This window comes from Cavia porcellus, unplaced genomic scaffold (genome assembly GCF_034190915.1).
Source record: "Cavia porcellus strain 051 isolate PalLab524CR breed Dunkin Hartley unplaced genomic scaffold, mCavPor4.1 scaffold_2, whole genome shotgun sequence".
Classification (NCBI taxonomy): Eukaryota; Metazoa; Chordata; class Mammalia; order Rodentia; family Caviidae; genus Cavia; species Cavia porcellus.
Genome location: NW_026947485.1, coordinates 140,239,127 through 140,253,854, shown reverse-complemented (window position 1 = coordinate 140,253,854; position 14,728 = coordinate 140,239,127). Strand labels below are relative to the sequence as shown.

At 35.2% G+C, this 14,728-nt stretch overlaps 1 non-coding gene across 1 annotated transcript; it reads right to left on the bottom strand.

Moving 5' to 3' along the window:
* Positions 1-12,249: 12,249 nt before the first annotated feature.
* Positions 12,250-12,379, bottom strand: LOC111754558 (small nucleolar RNA SNORA44). The gene has a single exon (XR_002789233.2). It is a non-coding gene; the product is annotated as a small nucleolar RNA SNORA44 (small nucleolar RNA).
* Positions 12,380-14,728: the final 2,349 nt, after the last annotated feature.

The window sequence follows — 14,728 nt, the reverse complement described above, 5'->3', positions numbered from 1 at the left end:
GGAGGTTCTAAAATGAGTTTGAAGCATGTGAGTTCTGAGGAGCTTGGTTGTCACAGTGAGTCAAGTGACAATTTTAAAGGGAAATGTCCACCTTGAAAAATTTATGTATGAAATAATGCTGTAGTCAAGTTAATGATAAGCATCTTAATAATTTGTTGGAGAGTGCAAAAGTTTGCAGAAATAAAAAGTCTTCCTTTTTATCCCTACCCCTTGACCCTCCTCTCCCATCACAGCTTATCCTAGCTTTAATAACTTCTAAGGGAAGGGTGGTATCTGGAACCACTTTACAACTTTATCACCTCTGCAATGTTTATTGAACTTGCTCAGAGATGTTGTAATATTTCCAGTTTAAGGAAATGAGTTCAGACAAACATTCATCTATCAGTAAAATATGTTCCAGGAACAAAACGTGTGATTAATGTAATCCAATGTGGACAATGTATCTAAAGGTGTGACTTGACTGAATGCAATTGTCTTACATGTTTTACATGCTCTTTGGTTAATTAATCTGCTTTTCAATTGTACACAATAATTACGTTCATAAAGGTTCACAAGATAAATAAATGAATCCAATGTTGTATAAAAGGGGTATGGGGAAGAGAGGAAAATAGAATTCAAATGTGTTACATACATGTACCATTGAATGTAATCATGATGTACTGCAAACATGTACTAATAAAAAAATTAAAAAGTACAGTGAATATTTAAATTAAAATTATTAGGAGAGTAAAAGACACACAACATTTAATCCCCCTCGAAATGCACCCTCTCATTTCTAAGACTTACTCTATCATTCCTCCACTTTCTGAAGCAGCTCTGAAAGTCCTCTATCATAAGTGTCCTCAGTTGTTTTGTCGTGGCTGCCTGGATGTCCTGAATCATTTGAAATCATTTACCTTTCATGCTCACTGTGATGTCAGGGAAGAGCAGAAGTTGCATGGTGGATGAAGTGGATGAGAACACATGGCAGTGTTTTCACGAACGTGCCCTTTCTATTGGCTGGCACTCCAGCAGAATTCATCGATTTTTTTTATCATACTTTCTAGAGACACTCAACTAAATCTAAAAATGCCTACTGACATATCAAGTAATTTCTATTTCTCTCCTTCACAAAAATTTAATATTTGCAACTCAATCCCCCTGATGTATATTAAGAAAAATTCTCTTTGCTCTACTCCGAGTTCCAATTCAAACATTTCTCTATTAAAGAAAAACTGCTTCTTTTTAATGTTCAGGTTCCCTCTGATTACAGACATTAATTTCTTTTTTTTCCATTATACTGTCATAGTAAATAACTCACAAGACAGCTTTAAAGTTGTAGAACTTGTTGCCTTTTGAACACACTGATATGACCAAGTTCAGTCCAATGTGTGCATCAGTGGAGCTGAAGCCTGGGCACTCCATTCAGGCAAAATGTCCTTCAGTTTGCCTCGATAGAATTTTTCACATAGTCTGGTCTAATGGGTGCTTTCCTGTTGACTCACAGAAACATAGCTTAATCTCCAGATACTTGACCATGTGTAGGTAAAATACTGATAACTGATTAGATTTTATTTCTGAAGTTCACATTATAGACGTATAGTCATTTCAAATTCCCAAAGGGGTGGAGTGGAAATTGGTGAGTATTGTCTCTTCCAAATTTTCTCTCTGCACTATCTAGCCTGAGGCCAACTTTGCATGACTTACCATGACTCTCTTCTTTCCCAGGAAATGAACATTGTCGTGGAAGTTTTTCAATCTAACGGGGGATGACTGTCTACCCCTTCCAGAATGACCCAAAGACAGCCTATGTGTGTCTATCACTATTTTATTGAACTCAAATTGAAACAAGACAAAATTATTTTTAAAAGTGTGAGGCATAGTTTATTGAATGATAACTTCTGCTCAGATATGACTATAATGCTGATAGGCCCACATTAAGTGCCAAGGCCTGGAGAGTGGTTGAGTGTATCAGGCAAACAGAATTTATTTAATAATTTTGAAGATTTAGGATAGAAAAAAATAAATATTTAATACGTATGTTCTAAACTAAGATTTGGCAAATTATAGCCTGCAGGTCAAGTTTAACATAGAATTTTTACTACTCAAGAATTAGAGGTGGTTTTTATATTTTTAATAAAAAAGTTTAAGCCTTTCCATGAAAACAATTTTTAAGAGGTGAGAACATTACATTTTGGACTTCAATGCCTCAAAAATACACTCTCTGCCTCTGCTCTAAAAGAGCACTAAATACTTTAAGTCCATCACTATTTTCAGTCTTCTCGGCACCCTTAGAACACAGGTACATTCCTTTTTTCAGTTTATAAGTAAGGGTTGTGGGCTTAGCAAATTTAAGTAATTCTTCCAACATCAGACAAGAATCAGGCCTTGCTGGAATTTGCATCAGGGAGTATTGATCAGAGTTCTCCAGAGAAACAGAACTGGGGTGAGTGTGTGTGTGTGTGTGTGTGTGTGTGTGTGTACAACAGAAAGAGAGACTTTAAAACAGCTGCCACACATGATTAATGAGGCTGACAAATCCAACCAACATCTGCGAATCACCAGGCAGGAGACCAAGGGAAGAGTCAACTTTGAAGTTCAAAACCACAGGCTGTCTGTTGGCAGAATTCTTTCTTTCGTGGAGAGACCAGGTTTCAGTGTACTCAGAGTAGGCTTTGGTTTACTCAGGTCTTCAGTGGATTACATGAGGCCCACCCAAATCATGGACAACAATCCATCTTACTCAAAGTCCTAATTTTAAATGTTAATCTCATCCAGAAACAGTTTCACAGAAACATCCAGAATAATATTTGACCAAATATCTGGGTGCCGCCAGCCAGTCAGTCTGACATACAAAATAAACTATGACACTGGATCTGTCTGAATCTAAAAACACTTGCTTAAATTGCCACACTAGACAATCCTCTAAAGTTCTTTTTTGATTGCCTCAAAAAAAATTGTGTCTTAAAATGCCTACCAGCTTCCCTCATCTTGACTGCAGAGAAATGAGTTTTAATTAAGAAGTTCCAGAAAAATTACAGCTCAGAGAACGATGTGTCAGGAGGCTGACATGGATGCACACACCTGTGATCATAGTTACTTGTGAGGCGAAGGAAGAGGATTATGAATTCCCTGGGCAATTGAGCCACACTCTGCCTAAAAAAAGAAACAATCCGAAAGGACAGTGTCATGAGAGTTAACTGAACCTAAGCCTTTCATCTACGCTTTATTGTTTCCATATAGAAAATAAAATACAAATATGGTCTTGGTGCAATGTTTAGGAAGATCCAAGTGTGTAGAAAGGATTGTGTGCTCTTGTGCTTTTCCAATTCCTCTGGATAGAATTTTCTAGGGTGGCATACTAATGTTTTTTATTAACCTATGACCAAATGACTATTATGCATATTTTAATTTACAACCTCAAATCTCAAATAAGTCAATAAAAATTGAATTTGAAGAATTTCTAGAAATTATTTGATGATAGCAAGTATTAATTTATCTTGTAGAATAAAAATGTCCTATATAACATTAGAACATTTTGATATCTCATTTCAGAAGGACTTTAAAGATAAGTGACAATTGAATTATTACACAGCCATAGAGCTATAGATACAGATATAGAGACTAATGTAAAAGGCTGCTAAACGACTGTTTCATGTTTTCTAAAATGCAGCACCAGAGGGAGTTTTTCTTTCATAACGCCTCATTTTCCCCACCTTGTCCACGCTTGTTTTGAAGAAGTAGACAAGAATTGATGTTTTTTGCTTAATTTTATACAACACAGAGATAGTAGAGTCAGGATGGGAACACTGCTGATTTTCAGTCCAGCTCTTTTGCCTTTGAGCAAACTACATCTGACCACTACAGCATTATTTCATTTTGGCCAGCTGATATGGTCATTTCAGGAAATGGAACTAAATAAAACATCAAGAATTAAAGAAGTGATATTGAAAATGGAAAAGATTTGTGTAATTATGGTTGGCAAATTTTAACAGTGGTAATATATCAACATTTTAATTTGTCTAGTGGTTTAATCTGTTCACCTCTAAGGTATATCTGGATTGATTTTGATATGATTTATGACTGCTGATGATCATTTTGACTCAATAGGGGATATATTTACAGAAATTCAGGAACTTGCTTGTGATTCAGCACTATCTTGAGCATCTAATTTGGTTTGCAAGTTAATAGGTCATGTATCATATTTATAGGAATTCCATTACATTCATAATGGAATGAATATTTTCACTGGGCAAAATCTTAAAGTTTACCAGGTAAATTATTTTGTATTCATGGTCAAACCGAAGAAAGCTTATAGTTCCGAATTTAAAATTTTTCTTGTACTTTCTGAATAATCTTGCTGTTTGAGAAGAAAGGCATTGCATAGTTTTCTCTTTATAAATCTATAGCTTTGCTTTCTGGCATCCTTAGTGATAGGAGGTAATGATTTAGGTGTTTGGAAGAGACATTAGGTGAAAATTTTGATACTTCAGGAGAGAGACCCAAAAGGACTCCAAATGCTGTTGGATGTCAGGGTAAAGGCATTCAGCCTCCTGGTGCGCAGACTTTGTTCTTGCTTTCAGGGCCGTGAAAAAGATACTAAAATAAGTGGCGGGAATCCTTGCCTCAGGGAGCTACATCAAAGCTTTGGCTTGATGGAAGCCCAAACACCTGGAAATATCTTCATCCTCTTCACCCTAGGCTGGATTTGAACTGCTAAGTTGGAGGTGAGGTGTGCTACATCCCAATCCATTCCCCAAAGTCAAACAAGCACCTTTCTTATACATTTTGCTATTGTACTGAGTTGTGAGAAACAACATTGAACGATCTTAAGGAAAAACATGATGTTGGCATCTATGATGATGTTGGCATGCTGAGGTTTCACTAGGGTTCTTCTACTTTATTTGAATAAAGCAGGCAATTAGTTTATGCAGCATAAACCGAAAAACAAAAAAGGTGGGCGGTGATCCTTATAAAGAGGGAATAGTTTGATTATATATCTCTATGCAGAAGAAACAGATAAATTTTTTTAAAAGGCTTGCCAACACCACTATTCATAAATGTGTGTTCAACAGATAATCTAATTGCCTCATTTATAGTAAGACAGCATGCTGGTTTGCTTTCACATTATTTACCCATCCACTGAGTTTTGGAACAGACAGGGAGACTATTTCAATTCCGAGGTTTGCTTGTTATGAACACTGCTTCTGTCTCCGTGACAAGTGTTTCATTGTCACTTTTGACTGGACCCCGATTTTGATCTGTCAGTTGTCTTTGCAGGGTTCATGAGTTTCAGTGAAGGTTTGTGAATATTTTTAAAGCCCTTCAGTTATCACGACTCTTCAAAAATCAAGCAGCATGTTCTGTATTTCTTTATGAGTGAAGACATGCTGGAAATAATTTTGTGATTGATTCCTGTGCATTGCTGTACAATAATTTACATTGGAATAGCATTTCCCTTTTATGCATATTAATTGATATGATTGTTACAGTCAGACTGCTAAATATCTAAGGTATTCATTCATTCATACACACACACATATATATGTATGTATATATTTATTAAACACTAAGGTGTCAGGTATTGGATTAGGTACTGGGGATTAAAATATGAAAAGCACAGTCACTTTCTTTTAAAACCTTCTAGATAAGTTTCTCTTAGTGGGAGCTAACAATCTAATATATAAATAGTCTCCACTCATTCCTGCTGCTGTGATGAAATACTTTACACTGGGTAATTTACAAACAATAGAAATTTATTTTTCATGGTTTTAAAAGCTGAGAAGCCCAAGACCAAAGTATCAGAAGATGTGGTGTTGAACCAGGGCTTGCTTTCTCTTTCCGAGACAGTGGATCATTGCTACATCTTCAGGTGGTAGGATGGAGGAAAGTCTGTGTCATATTATGGCAGAAAGTTGAAGAGATATGCAGACTCCTATAAGCACTTTATAATAACTGTAGAGCCTTTCATGAATATACTGCCCTAATGATCTAATCAACTTTCAGAGGTCCCACCTTTTAATAATGTTACACATTAAATATCAATGTAAGAATTGCCATAGGGCACCAATATTCAGATCACAGCAGTAAGTTTGTACAAAGTAGATGGAACAGGGAGAATTGTTAAAGTCTACTTAAAGAATAATGGGAAATAGTTTCACAAAAGTGCAAGAATATAGGGTAAATATGAAAAGAAAAATGTTTCCCAGGTTGATCAGGGAAAATACAAAAGTAGGGAGGTAGAACTGCTTTACCTATTTTATAGATGAATAATCTAAGGTAAACAAAGTCAAAAGAATAGCTCAAGGACATAAAGTGGTATACGGGAATGCAAGCGCTTGACCTAGGATATTTCATACCATTTCCATTATAGCCCATTGCACCAATCAATTTCTTATATGCATCTTTCAAATGTTCTTCATACATTCTATAAAAGCAAGAGTGGCACATACATACATTTGTCTTAACCCTGTCTCAGAAAGCAATGAATTCTTAGGGAGAGAGATATGCTAAAAGTCCAACACATACTTGTGATTTATATTTTACATATTGTTATTAAAACTGAAGTGTAGATCACATATTAAAAGGGCAAACATTAATGTATATCTGCTTGTAATTTTACAAAACACACACATCCATTATAAGGAAGCAACACTACCCGCTCTTTGCAGCCACCATCACAAGTACAGTATGTGTTATTTGTGTAATTAACCACTCTTCTATTGCAGAAAGTTGGACACAGTTTTGAGTTTTTAAAAAATGAAATCATATAAAATGTACTCTTTATGTCAGTTTTTCCCCTTAAAATTTATTACCAGCAGGCAGCAGTAGTTTGATGTGTATTATTTTTCTCTTACAATCCATTGTAGGAATATAATTCAAGTTATTTATCTATTCTATTATACATGACCATTTGGGGTGTTTCCAATGTGAATCTACCATAAATAATTATTTTAAGAACAGTTCTGTGTCTTTGGTGGATGTATGTGCACATTTTTGATGAGTATACCCATGGGAATGGAATTTCTGTTTCTCACAGTATTTATATATTCAGCTTTGGTAGTTATTGTCACATGGTTTCCAATTCAATTTCTCAATGTCTTTTATTATGAATTATAATTTCTCTGTGTGTTGCTTAATAAATCTTTGTTTTGCCCATGATCATGAAATATTCTCCTGTAGAATTATTTTATTTTTCACATACAGGCCTACAACCTATGTGGAATAGATTTCAGGACATGATACAGAATGGCATTAAGGTGAGTTTCTCCCTATATGGATGACCAATTGATATAAAACAATACATTAAAAACATTCTTCTTTTCCTACTCCACTTGTTGAAAATCAGCAAACTATATAAGTATGGGTCTAATTCTGGGTTCTCTATTCTGTTTTATTAGTTTCTAATTGACTATTCAGGTGCCAAAACCACACTTCCTTAATTACTAAGGCTTTTTAATGTCTTAATGTCAAGTACTATAATCTCTTACATTTTAATCTTCAAAATGGTCTTTTGACCCTGACCAGTCCCATAAAGAAAGCAGGGATTTCAATTGGAATTATATTGACTCATTTGGTAAAAATGAAGTTTCAAAGGAACAAACAGCCCAACCCCTACCTCAAAATAAAAAATAAAAACAGTCTGGGGATGTAGTTCAGCAGGAAGGCCCTGGGTTCAATCTAAAGTACTGCCAAAATAATTCCCAAATCTCTCTCTCTCTCTCTCTCTCCCTCTCTTTCTCTGTCTCTCTCTGTCTTATACACACACACACACACACACACACATACACAAGCATACATGTACACTATTGTTTATTATGCATATATATAAAATTTTAAGTTTTGAGTTTGAGTTGATAGCCTCTAAACTTTGAACATTGTTGCATTTATTTAATAAATTCATTGTAATTCAAAAATTTTTCAATGTGTATAATTATACTATGAATATGAGCAGTTGAACAGTTTTATTTTCATGACATATTTTATTTACTTCTATTTTCTACTATACTGCCTAAAACCTTTAGTATATTACAAAGTCAGCAATAATGTATGTTTGTTTTCTTTCTGATCTTAGGGAGAAAGCTTTTAATATGTTATTATTAAACTATACTTAAATTCCACTTAAACATGACAATTGTTATAGTAGTTTTCAATAATTTCTGATCAGATTAAAGATTATTCTGTTTCTGAGCCAGGAGTACAGTATTCAAAAGATAGATAAATCAACTTTTAGGATGAGCAGGTAGATTGCCCATAAGAAGTTCTGGAAATGTTATTCTAATATAGCTTCCAATGCTAAGCGACACATAGGGAAATAGTAAATATGCCCATGACAAAGAAGTAGAAAAAAGGATGAAAGAAGGGTCACTAAAAACATAAGAGGAATTTATTCTTTCTTTTCCATTAGCCTCTCAACTGCTTTGATTCGTCTTGACATTTTCTTTTTTCTCCTTAATTTCCTCTGTAGAATGCAGTTCACATATGTCCTTGGTAAACCGAATAGATAAGCATTCTTCTCATTATTTTACTGTTCTTTTTAGCTGGGAAACTACTTTTCATGTGCATGCTGGGTGAATAGAGACCAGATTAGCTGATATTGTTCCCTGATGCAGTGCAGCGTGCAGCACTTGGTTTCATAGCTAAGGCAAAAGGTAATCTCTCCTGTTTTCCTACTCCTTTCTGGAACATTCTGCCTCATCCACTCATGTTTCTAGCAACAGCTGTGCTGCTGGAGTTGCAGTGATTAACATGATATTGAACCGTTCTCCTGGAACCCTCCAGCACCGCCTCTCACAGGACATCTGATGGATCTCTACTTCACAGATGGTTTATCCATACATCAAGGTATAACTTGCTGTTCTGTTTCCATCTCTCCTGGCTATATTGTAGAGAAAATGAATCTTCAGGTCATATGATAGATGTTTCATCTTTGTGAACGTAAGTACTCATAATGAATCTTTATAATATTAGCTGTACACTGAACCAGCCCTATCTTGAATTCACTTTGAGACCCTATAACTCTACATCTGCTTGAGCTTTCCTAGGAAAAGCTCAGCGTTATTTATTTTCTCTGTGTATATTCGTGGCATATTTCTGCCTAGAGGAAGAGCAAATCAATAAGTTCTACAGTTTTATTAAGTTTCTTAAAGAGCAGAATATCTGATCTGTTGGCTGGAGTTGGTTAATCACCATCGTGTATAAATTTATCTTAGGATAGTGGTTTTCCCATGTGTTTTTGAGTTGTCATTAGTAAGAGTGTTGTCTAACTTCTTAACCTTTTTAAAGAAATCATTACTCATACCTACATGGCAGTGTTTTTTGGTGTAACCCCAAATAGCCAAAGTTAAAGAATATTTTACTATTTATAATGTTTTGAGATTTTAGTCTGCCACATATCATTCTCATTTGTTTCTTTCTATGAGTTGAACTGTGGAAATCTTAGCTGTCACTCAACCGATCTCAGTTTTCAATAAAAATCAAGTGAAATCACATGACACGTATCCAATTTCACTCTAGTAGTGAGAATCATGTACACAGATTTGGAGACAAGATGAAACAAGCTGTTGCCAAGTTACAGTGATCTACTGGGGAAAATTATCCAGTGCCTTGGACAAAGATTCCAACCTTACCTAGACTCCCAGTGTTTCAGGGAGTCCTTTGCCACGTATCTAGTCAGGTGCTTCTCCCTTTTATCTCCACAACTGTTGTGAACTTTGAATACTCTCTCGGGTTTCTTTCTTTTGCCTCATTTCTTCTTGCTCTCAACATAAAATCTTACCTTCATATTCACTCAAAAGAATAAGAACATAAATATCTTACTCCCCAAACCACCAACAAAATGCATTTCCACCCATGCTTCACAGTCCTTGGGACCTCCCATGAAAGCCTGTCTTCCCTGCAGTCAAAGGGTTATCTCGTCTCTCTCTCCAGCCACTTGCTTTGGAGCTTTTCTCTGGCTTGGCAGAAACCTTGGGTCATTAGCCATTCACTTTCCTTTCTCTGCATTCTGTTTGTTCGCTTCAGTATGTAAACATAGTCTTTCACGATGTTTCCTGTGACTCTACATCACCCTCTAGCTACTGTTCAGTAGAGTTTCCCTCTGCAGCCAAGCTTGAAAAAATACCTGTATTTATCAATTTCCTTCCTTGGTGGCCACTGAGTGCTCACAATTTAGTTCTCATTTTCAGAACAGTAATGAAATTATTTCTACCAATTAACATATTACTAGATCCAGGCATTTGCTTCATTTTCTTTAGTTATTTGGCACTGTGAACAATCCCTTTCTTAAAATCTTTCCTCTTTTGACTTGTATCACGTTTTTCTTCTCTATTTTACTAGTACGTCTCTTGATACTTCTTAGTCTTCTTTGCTGTGCCTTTTTCTTGCAGTCTCTTTAAAATGAGTGTTCTCAAGATTTCTTCTCTACCTTGGGCATATTTTTCATGCTGGCTTTCACAATTACTTTTATATGATTGACTTATAAACCTTTTTACACATCTCATTCCTTTCTGAGAGTTTCAAACTCTTATTATTCACTTGAACTCAACATTTGCCAAATTAGTCTCACTATCCTTGTTTGTAAGCAGCCTACTTTGGGATTCATCCAAACAATAGCACTCTGGGCGCCAGCAGGAAACTTAGTCATTACTGACTTTTCTCGCCTCAATTAGCACATCTTCGTATGCTGTCTCCTAAACATAGCATAAGTCTCATTTTCATTATTATTACTTTATTTTACCTAATGCCTATAGATAGCTTTCTAGCTAAGCTTGTTTTTCGTTAGCCTTTGTGAAACCTAGTACATTCACCATGGTTAGATTTATTCTTCTAACATGTAGATTCGTATTAATTTTTCAAAAATGTATCCATTGTTCTTATGCAAGCCCAATAAAAATTATGACTTTTAAAATGGCTTTAACAAGTTGACTTTGAAGCTGATATAGAATGACAAAGAGCTAAGAATAACACAATGTTCTTTAAGAAGGATAGGGTAGAAAGACCTGCCTTGTGATATCAAGAATTACTCTAATGCCATAATCAAGGCAGTGTATTGCCTCAGAAAAACCAATGAATGATGCATAACCAAAATCCCAGGAGCAGAACCTTTCATGATGGAACTATGATCTTTAGTTTGCTTCTTAGGTGCAATGGGAAGATCATAAAGTAAAAATACCATTCAGTATTTTAAGTAGGTAGACTTGAAAGAAGGAAAATAAGTCTAGATTGTTGAAAAGATGGAAGGACAAAGGTTTGGGACATGAGAATGTCAGTTAACTTTATGATTCACTGACACTGTCTATCAGAAAATTTACTCAGAGGTCACTCCCTGTTGAGGTCTGATAGCACCCTAAACTGTTGCCTCATAGCTCTTGACTGGTATGAGAATATAGATTTTATCTGGGTCCTGGCAAACCTCACAACTCTTCAAGTCTTGTTTCCCTGCTTTTGTGGCTGGTAGTGAATTATTTCTATCTCCCTGCTGTCTTCCAAATTTGTATTAGAGCATGTCTGTGACCTCACTCAATCTTATCTGAAACCTTGATAGCAAAGAAATTCCAAAAATGCAATTCCTAGGGGCCGACTCTTGTGAGACAGAGGATTGCAGAGAAAGGAAATCTGTGTGTACCAAAGGTCGTAGAAAATGTGTGGTAAGAGGCCACCAAAGTTCAGCGGAGAAAGGAGCAACTGCTCAGCAACCAATGGTAGGACAGCTAAGTAGCCTAACTCAGAGTAAACTTCAACAGACAGGACTTTTACTAAGAGGAAAACTTCAGGAAGAAAATATAGGAGATTATATTTCCAGTTTTGTGATAGTTTCATTCAGCAAAATACAACTTGTAGCCACAAAAGAAATAATTAGCTCAACTATATTAAATGTAATAACTCCTGACTATAGAAAAACACCATAAAGAAAATAAAAAGACTAAAATAGTAGAACATATTTGTTACACATATTACCAACAAATGTTTAAACACTTCACATGGAAAATGACATGTATGTGTATGGCCAATAAACATAAAAAAATTTAATGTCTTCAGAAATCAAAAAGTAAAAGTCCTCAGTGGAAGTATTTTATTTACAATATTGGTCAATAGTGAAAAGTAAAAATTGTCATCCTTCACTTCCCTTTGGCATCCACTATATCGTTGTATGTTTCATCTCCAAAGTGTATTCTGAATCAGCTTTTTCATTTTCATTCCTTTGATCTCAATTCAATAGTACTGGAGAGAATAGAAATCAACAGGAATCACCTTATTTTTCTGCTGGTATGTTATATGAAAGGTGAGTGCCAGCTGCAGGTATTGTGTTGACCTGAGCTGTCAGAGTTCCTTTACAGTATACTTGCATACAATTGATGATCCTTGGCCACAACCTGTTACAGTCTGTGGAAACATGCTTGGAATTCTTCAAAAATAGTAATGGAAAGCTATGCAGGAAAGCATTGGTTTGCAAGCCTAATTTATTCCAGAAACACATGTGTAATCCAAATCACTTGTACAACAAAGCAAATTGTCCCATAAAAATTAATGGAAATCCAGATGATTCCTTTCACAACCCAAAAATATTCATATAAAATGATCACAATATTGTAATTCAATGCAAAATAATAATGAAAATACAAACTATTAAAAGAAAAAGAAAGAAATTTACCAGTATTTGTCTTTGAAAACCTTCAAGGAGGTGTCAGGAAGACAGAAGGAAGGTTATTGTGTAGGATGACTTTCACTATCACTAATGGAATCACTACTGTCCATTGGCTCACTGGAATCTTGTTATTTCATGAAGATTTCATAAGAAATCTCTCCAATGGCACTTGCTTTTGCCTCCTTTTGAAGATTTCAGGGAAATGTGATGTTTCATTGGTGTTAAACAGACTGATCAATTGTGAGGCTGCAGACTTATTTGGGTGGTGAATTTTTACAAAATTTTGCAGTTTTCCACATTTTACGCATCTCTCTAATCTTATTTGAGGTTTCTCCATCTTTTTCTCCTCTCTAGATGTGATCTCCTGCAAAACACTTGGTTTGGAAGACAATCACTCACCAGCCTGCAGTAAGTGAGAGACAGAAAAAGGGACAGAGATATAGAGTTATAGAGGTTGAGACAGAGATAGACATAGAAATACAGAGAGATAGAGATAGACATAGAATTTCTGGCTCAGTTGGGATCACGTGACATTTGTCATCACATACTACTATTACAAGACATTACTTGTTAATTGAGTTAAAACTTATTAGAAATGTTTGCTTGCCCTGCAGAACAGTTGCAGAAAATGTAACTTGCAATCCATGGTTTTACTGTATTAAAAAATTGTTTTGTAAAACAACTTGGTGTTCTCTTAGAAATCTAACCTTAGAAACAGTCTAAAATTCAATAATCTCAGAGAAATAATGTATCTCTCTTGGTGTCATAACAACCAATGTGTAATAGTGAATTGGAATTCTTTAGAACTCATTATCAAGAGAACAACTGCATAAATTGTATTACATTTACACAATGAGATATTACATACCATTAAAAATGAATAATCCATAGCTGCACACAATAGTATATAAACATAAAAATCAAGAGTTAAGTTCAAGAAAAGTTTTAAGAAACATAAATAATATGATATCATTTAGATAATTCTCAAACACATAAAAATTAAGCAATATGTTTTCTACGTATGTGCATTTAATACAGCTATTTTTAAAAAGCAAAGTACATATGTACACAAAATTTATATTGTGCTACTCTCTGACTTGGGGAAGTGTGGTGAAACGAGAGGAGACAGTGCAATGCATAGATAGAGGCATCTTGTTTGTGTTTTTTTTTTAGTAGGGTTGTAAATTCATGAGAGTTTAATATATTATTATACTTTATAACACAAACATATATTAATAAATCTTTTTGCACATGTCAGACATAATATTAAAATACATGAAAAAGTTATCTATATTTTACAATGCTACAATGTTTAAGAGTAACCTATAATTTTCCCTAAAATCTCTTTTACTCTTTGTGTTTCAGTAAATAAATCATGATATTGAAGAAGACCTGTTTCTTATCTAGCATTTATCAATATCATACATGCGGCCACACAGTTTACTAACACATTAATTTTCATTCAATGTCAGAATGCCTTACCGCTTATCAAAACACCAAATAAACTCTCTGGTTTACTTAACAGGAGAAAATATAACATATAGCACCTGGGGGTTTTATGTGCCAGTGTTCAGCCTGGGAAATAAACCTGTAAAAATGACAAAGTAGAATCACGATCAATCACTGTGGCCTTTGGGATTTCTTTTGAAATCTTAGTACATTTCACTTTTGGAGGTAGGGAGAAACCAAAGCAAATGAAACAAAAGAGAAAATCATTCACTGTCTCTTTTTCTATTCCTCCTTTTTCCCCTGACTACTTTTAGGCTGAGTTTCCCATGCTTTAGCTTTATACACCAGGCTCTCCTGTTGGGATTTCTGATGTTTCTCCCTGTCTGACCTCATCCTCCTATCACATCTGTGATCTCCATCTGCTCATGTCCTGCTCATAAGCCAAACTTCACTTCCTGTGGATCCCTGAGTAGGTCATGCTCTTTCATGTCTCCCTGCTTTTTCTCAGGCTCTTTGTTTTTCCTGGAAATCCCATCCTATCAGTCTTCTCCTCAGTGACCTCTAACTAGAAAGTCTTGCTCGACTCTTTAATCTAAATCTCCCTGAGTTCCTCATGCATAAATTGCTGCTGGTAGTTACCACATTCCCAGAAAA